Source organism: Sinocyclocheilus rhinocerous, unplaced genomic scaffold (genome assembly GCF_001515625.1).
Source record: "Sinocyclocheilus rhinocerous isolate Xijiao unplaced genomic scaffold, SAMN03320098_v1.1 scaffold2012, whole genome shotgun sequence".
NCBI classification, from domain to species: Eukaryota; Metazoa; Chordata; class Actinopteri; order Cypriniformes; family Cyprinidae; genus Sinocyclocheilus; species Sinocyclocheilus rhinocerous.
Genome location: NW_015650320.1, coordinates 92,338 through 100,362, shown reverse-complemented (window position 1 = coordinate 100,362; position 8,025 = coordinate 92,338).

The window sequence follows — 8,025 nt, the reverse complement described above, 5'->3', positions numbered from 1 at the left end:
TTTTTGGACATTTTTAGATTAGATGGTGTTGGGTAATATGGTAATGTCGTTTTTATGAGAGCATCACCAAAAAAAGAGAGCCACTTGTGTGTGCAATAGTTAAGACATGCTTAAAAACAGACCATTTGTCTCAGTTGCTACTACAGGTTCCTCTGTGTACTACAACCAGTCTTCAGCAGATTATTCACATCCTCTACATACTGCTACAAAAATTACACCAACAAAGGTAGTGGAGGGATTTTCATGTAAACACAATATATTACACCTTACAGTAAAGGGGCAGAGAATCAATAAAGTATTGTTTGTTTACCTCTGCAGGGCCCTGTACAGGGGATGAATCGTCTTCTTCCACAGCAGCATATGTATGCCTACCAACAATCAACACACACCCCACCTCGCCAGTCACCAGCAGTCCCATTTGGCACTGGATTTGGTGCTCAGTTTACCAAGAATGAGGGTCCGTGGGACTGTGACTCCTGCCTAGTGAGGAATGAAGCCTCAGCAACTGAATGTGTTGTTTGCAAAGCCCCCTGCAGCATTGAAAAAAGTAATGCAGCATCACAAGGTGGGTTAGCTGCCATGTTTGGTAAAAAAGATGGACAGTGGGATTGTGACACTTGCCTGATAAGAAACAAAGGTTCATCAAACCATTGTGTTTCATGTCAGACAGCAAACCCAAATTTTAAAAACAAGACCTTTGCTGCACCGTCAAGTTCCTCTTTTACCTTTAGTTTAGGAAGTTCTAGCAGACAACCTGCTGCGACAGGATTTAAAGCCAATTTCAGTCCAGGCCCTGCTTTTCAGTTCGACACATGTAAGGATAAAGCATCCTCAGAAGGCTTAAAGTTTGAGTCCTCTACAACGAAGGCTGAAAAGTCATCAAGCAGGTTGTCATTTTCCATGTCAGCAGCGCCTGTTTACGCGATACAGAACGAGACCAAACGCGATATCAGCACGTCTCCACACAGTAAACAAAACAAGTGTTTCCTAGCAACGACAACTGCACTAAACACTAATGAGACAAGTAAATACACTTAGGAGCTGCTTTTAACTTCAGCTGATAAAGACTGCTTCTCTCAAAGAGTATTTCTTTACACTGTTTTCTGCTGGCGCTTGAACACACTTTCCTTATTTTTTCCACAACAAATGGCCAAGCAAGCGCAGACACTGACAAGATACGCGATACAGAACAAGACCAAACGCGATATCAGCACGTCTCCACACAGTAAACAAAACAAGCAAAACAAATTTTATGAAGAAATCTTTAGGTTTTGACTTTTGTAGAACACAGTCGCAGCATTCTTTCTACAATGATCATCAAATATTGTTTAGAAAAATCTTCCCAACATTGTTTGAAGTTTCTGCTATTTGCTGGACTTTGACTGTCCGGTTCACCTCACGTCTGTCTGTATAATAAACGGAGGAATAATGCATGTGTCTACTGTGTAATTATGTCAGTGAAGAGTAACTTTGGATTTTAAAGGACTAATACTGACTGTCACTGAGATGTCTGTACAGAACCAGATAAAGGCCTGTCCTCCTCAGTTAAGATTGCAGTGTGCTTCAGTTTTACTCATACCTCATGAACCACCAATTAACACAGTCGATTCCAAACACAGATGACAGGTTCAGACAGTCATATGAGCACAAGGCCAGCCATTTTGGCCTGTTCATGAGATGTAGCGGCAAGCGGACAACTGATGCATACTTTGAGCTTTTGTGTACTAGTTGGTTGTTGTTAGTCAGCTAACCAGCTAACAAATCAGTGTGTGGATCTGCATGTTATGTAGAGTCAGATTTGTTTTCACTAAACCTGTTTAGCTGTTGTTGCTTCTTACCTCATTCTTATGTTGCAGTTTAAGATACCTCAGTGATAGACCACCATGTTCCCCTATTATAGTCAAGCCAAAGAAATGTGTCTAATGTATAACCTCTTGCCGCCTAGGTCTTGAGTCTTTAGACGTACAGTATTTTTCAATCACTGACAGTAGTTTATATTTTTCTGCATCTACATGGAGTTTCAGATTAATTTGAATGGAAGAAATGCTGAATTTCTGCTGAAGAAGCTGTGGTAGGTGGACAGTTCAAAGAATATCACATACTTGTTATGTTGCTTTGGTAAGGGGTTTCCGTAATATCAAACAGTAGATCATGGTGCTAGCAATGCTGGGGAAAACAAGAACTGATCAAATGTCATTGTGTGCCTTGAATGCATTCTAGGTCGCTTTGGAGAAAAGCGTCTGCTAGGGCTGCATGATCGATCACATTTTAATCATGATCAAGATTTCTACTGGATATTTATCCTGAATTTTTATTTTATTTTTTTAATCTTGCCTTGGTAACAATTCTCCGTTCATGGTCTGCTCAAATAATAGTGTCATACAGCAGGTCTGTTGTTTATGAGGCCACTTGTGCTGTACTTTGCTTTGCAAAGTCTTTCTGTATGAATTTGCATTTCTGATCTGGATCTGACTTATTATAGTAGGTTAAATGAAGTCTATGTGTAGACTGATAGGTAAAGAACACACAAAACGTGAATTTGCCTTCTTTTGATAATTATGCAATAATAGTGAGTTATAATCTTACATAAGTATGTGTGTATGTGTTTCCTGCTGCAGTTGTTCTGCTGTGTCTGCTAGTCACTTAACCTGTGGCACAGTGAGTGTGCTGATTCACACTCAAGATAAGCTCCAATCTGAGTGTCTTTTCTACTGTTGTGTACGTGCAAGAACGTAACATGGGAGTTCATAATGGGAGTGAGTTTTGTGTCATGCCTTTGATTTGCAGTGTAGAAGCGGAGTAACTGCAGCCCAAGAAAGGTGCCATATCACCCTGCAGCCCAAGACTGGTTGCCCACCGAAGCTAAGCAGGGTTGAGCCTGGTCAGTACCTGGATGGGAGACCTCCTGGGAAAACTAGGTTGCTGTTGGAAGAGGTGTTAGTGAGGCCAGCAGGGGGTGCTCACCCTGTGGTCTGTGTTGGTCCTAACGGCCTAGTGTAGTGATGGGGACACTATACTGACAAAAAGCACCGCGCTGTGCTGGTACTTCAGCATGTACCTGCAGCATTGATGAGGCATTGCTGTTTTGCTCTTCCTCAATGTTTGCAGAAATGCAGGTATTTTCCACGGGCTCCTCTTTTGTGCTGAGAAAGTAAAAACGGTTTCTGCGATACACCTGACCATCTGAAGTGCGAACCTGATAGAATCTTTCTGTATTGGCAGGATGAACAACAACAGCTGGCTTCCAAAGGCCGCGATCTTGTATGCAAACAGGTTGTCCAGTGTGAAGCTCTGACAGTGGACGCGCTAAACGCAACATAATACTTTTTCTGATGTTGCTGCTGCTTTATCCTTTTGGAGCGTGTCTCTGTGGAACTGACAATTTCAGGTAGGACCTGCTTGTTAGTGGTTGGCAGTAGAGACCTGCGTGGGACGGATTTTTCAGTCCCGCTCCCGCAAGATTCTGTCCCGCGCCCGCCCGCTCCCGCAGAAATATATCTTATCTGGTCCCGCTCCTGCCCGCGACATTCGTGTTTTGTCCCGCTCCCGCCCGCAAAAGCCCGCATAAAAGTAATCTATATAGACTTTTTCAGTACAGGGATTCCCGCGAATCATTTTATTCTCCCGCATCCCGCACACACACGAGTCTGTTCCCGCCCGCATCCGCACTCGCCCATCAAAAGTTGTCCCGCGCCGCACCCTGTTGCGTTGGGTCCCGCGGGAGTGCAGGTCTCTAGTTGGCAGTATGGATCGCAGTCTACGACTCATGAGAAGCTGTGCAGGTGACTCGAAGTTGTCAACAGGTGTATTCCTATACTCTAACAGACTGAGATAGGGATCTTCCTTTCCATCTTGGCTTTTATCAAGATTGATTTTGCGATCTGCTTGGTCTTCTCAGCCAAACCATTGCTCTGGGGGTAATGGGGGCTAGTGGTGGTGTGCGTGAAACCCCATGTCTTTGCAAAGCCTTCAAACTCCTTACATCGATATTGTGGACCATTGTCGGAGACAAATTTCTCTGGGATGCCATGTCTTGTGAAGATGACTTTGAGTTTGCTGATGACAGTTGCAGCCATGGTGGTGCTGAGTTTGTCCAATTCAAAGAAGTGGCTGTAGTAGTCTACTGTATCCATGTATTCTTCATTGCTCCTGGTAAAGAGGTCTGAAGCTATCAACTGTCACGGTCTGGTTGGTATTTCGTCAAGAATCATGGGGTCCTTGGTGTTTGAATGAAGGTGCTCCAGGCAAGTATCGCATCTTTTGACCAGGTGTTCTATCTGTTTACACATTCCTGGCCAGAATAACACATCTCGTGCTCTTTACTTCGACTTCTCTATGCCCATGTGACCGACATGAATGTGTGTGAGCATATCTTCTCTGAGTGAGGTGGGTATGACTATTTTCTCACCTTTGAGAATGATTCGGTTGGTCAATTACATACCAGCTCAACGGTAGCAACAAAAGAAAGGGATCAGAGTCCAAAAACATATCAAGCAAAAATATTTATTTAAGTCTAGGGGTTTAAATTATAAAAAAGTAATAAATCAACAACAGTAAATAAGCAAACAATTAACAGAAAACAAAATGAAGGTCCAGCTCCGGAGCACAACTGCAGGATAAGGGTAAAGCTCCTCCTCCAACAAAGGACGGACACCTTAAATACAGTCCCAAATTGAAGACAGGTATGGATCCTTATCTGGTAACTTATGAAAAGAAAGAAAACGACAACAGAAGACAGCCCAAAACAAAACTGAGCCATAACACCTCCCCCTTTCTAAAAAGTGAAAGGTTCTCAGGAGAAACTCAACCTTATGCAATTTCCAAACCCAAAGGTACCCAAAATTGATGGCAAGGAAATAACAACCTTACCGGAGTTAACACTAAGTCATTAAAACCATTTCAACCTTCCTTCTCTCTGCACCACTTGTTCCAATCCCAGCAATCTCCCGGCGCCTGGAAGAAGCACATTTAAGGGAATGAAATCCAGCAACAACAAAAAAGAAAAAGGAAAGAGTTGTTAAATGACTTAGTCTTCCCCACATGCAGCATGGGACAACGTATCAGCTAACACATTATCCAAGCCTTTCACATGATGAATCTCCAAAGCATAAGGCTGTAGAAAGAGGGACCACCTAATAAGATGCTGGTTAGGATTCTGCAAGGAGTGAAACGTAAGGGGGTAGCGATACACTACTGGCATAACCTCACGAGACACATATACCTCAAAATGCTGCAGTGTCCAAAGCAATGCAAGAGACTCTTTCTCAATAGTAGAGTAATTGATCTGGTACGAGTTAAACTTCCGTGAAAAATAACTGATCTATACCATTTTCATCAGCCTGCAACAGAACAGCTCCTGCACCAACCTGACTGGCATCTACTTGAAGTTTGAATGGCTTATCCATTTGAGGAGCTGTCAAAACAGGAGATGACGTGAGCAATTGCTTAGCATTCTCAAAATCATGTTCACATTTAGGGGTCCACACAAATTTTGCCTTAGTTTTCAAAAAATCAGTTAGTGGTGCTACAACGTAGGAGAAATTTGGGCAAAAACTCCTATAATACCCTACCATCCCCAAAAATCTCATCAATTCACGTTTAGTCTGGGGAATTGGGAAGTTGTCAATCGCTATAACTTTAGCGCATACAGGTCGCACCTCTCCCATTCCAACCACCTTGCCCAGATAGGTCACAGTCGCCCTGGCAAACTCACACTTTGCCAGGTTGACAGTGAGTTTGGCAGCAGACAGACCATTGAACAGTTCACGAATCCAACTAAAATGCTGATCCCATGAGTCACTATAGACAACAATGCCATCAAGGTACACGGCACAACCCTCTAACCCAGCTGTCACTTTATTCATTAAACACTGAAATGTAGCTGGAGCATTCCTCAATCCAAAACTCATTACAGAATAGGAGAATAGCCCAAAAGGTGTAATAAAAGATTAAATATCATGTGCATGTGCGGTCAGATGCACCTGCCAGTACACCTTAAGCAAATAGAATTTGCTCACAAATGTAGCAGATCCTACTTGGTCAACACAGTCTTCCATCCTGGGCAATGGGTATGAGTCCGGTTTAGTTAGGGCATTTACTCGTCTGTAATCTGTGCAGAAACACTGAGTACCATCAGGTTTCCCCACCAACAAGCAAGGTGAAGCCCAATCCGAAAAGGAAGGCTTTTCTATGTGGTTCTCAAGCATGTAATTTTTTAAGTTTATCAAAGGATACACAATAAAAACGTTGACGGACAGGCTTAGCATCTGCTACGTCAATATCGTGTTCAATCATGTGTGTACGGGAGGGAGTGTCTGAAAAGAGAAACGAAAATTCAACCAACATAGAAATCAACTCAGAACGTTGTTTACAAGACAAATGTGTTGCTAGTCCTTCTAGATTTGCCACGGTTTCAGAAGTTTTCAGATGAGGTTGTAAAACTACATCACCAGGTGCTTTCACATCCTGTCCCAACTCACACATAGGGGGCGAACTGGCTAAAACAACTGGGGAAGGTGTGACCTTAGGAGCTTCTTTACGCACATAAAAAGGTTTTAATAAATTCAAATGACACAACTGAGGGGGCTTTCTGTGCTCGGGGGTAGAAAGAATATAATTCTGATCAGACACTTGTCGAAGTACAGTGTAAGGTTCTGAAAATTTTGCACAAAAAAGAGAACTAGGTAAAGGAAGTAAAGCTATCACCTGATCTCCTAGACTAAACATGCAAACTTCTGACTTGCGGTCGAACCAGCATTTCATCTTTTTCTGAGCTTTTTAAATTGTTTTCTTTTTCCAATTCCCCAGCTAAAACTAAACGTCGACGTTTGGATAACCTCACGTTCAGCCAACAACATCCATGGCAAACCTTCCTCCCAATCACCCTTTAACTCAGTGCAATATGCCCTTAACAAAGACTTTAGTCTGGTGGAAATGCTCTAAAGCACCCTGACTTTCAGCATGATACACACTTGACCTGTTGTGTCTGATGCCAAGCTGTCTCAATACCTCTTGAAACATATTAGATGTAAAATTTGTCCCCTGATCACTTTGAAAAAAAAAGTAGATATAAACTGAGACAACGCCTTTACAACAGAGCGTGTAGTAAGTGAACACATAGGATAGGTTGCAGGATATCGAGTACTTTGACACATCACCGTCAGTAGATATACGTAACCCGATTTTGAAGGTGGTAACGGCCCCACACAATCCACTTAGAGATGTTGAAATGGCTGTTCCATAACAGGTATTGGATATAAAGGTGCTGACTTCAATGTTTGATTGGGTTTACCTGTTAACTGGCAGGTTGGACAAGTCTTTATATACTGTCTTAAATCACCCTTAATACAAGGCCAGAAAAAATACATTTACATTTACATTTAGTCATTTAGCAGACGCTTTTATCCAAAGTGACTTACAAATGAGGACAATAAAAGCAGTCAAAACTAACAAAAGAGCAACAATATATAAGTGCAAATGACAAAAACAGCATGAAATAAAGACTTCAGGGATGGGTCCTCCTTCTGAGCAGACAGCCAAACCTGATGGGAAACAGAAGGTAAAGCTAGAAGACCAGGCACCATTCTCTAAGTGATTGAAAAATCCTTAGAATCAATCAGTTTCATGCTATAAGCATTCTGTTTACTCATAGCACGTGTAAGTGCACAGGACACAAATACCTTTGGATACTGGCTACTGTTGAGAAATATCAGCCTCACCCAACATCACCCTTATGAATGAGTACATACTCATCAGCAAAAACAGCAGCATCATCAGTAAATGTAACATTTCGATCAGTCAGAAAAATTGACACATGCTCAGGCAAAGTACTTTTAAACTGTTCTAGCAAGAACAATTCACGAAGATCCTCACAACTAGTTACACCTGAGGCAGCACACCAACAATCTAATTGAATTTTTAAGTCCTCACAAATTCACAATATGTCTGTTCTGCAGGTTTTCTCAGATTCCTACATTTTTGTCGATAGGCCGCTGGTAACAGCTCATTAGCTTTCAGTACAGCCTC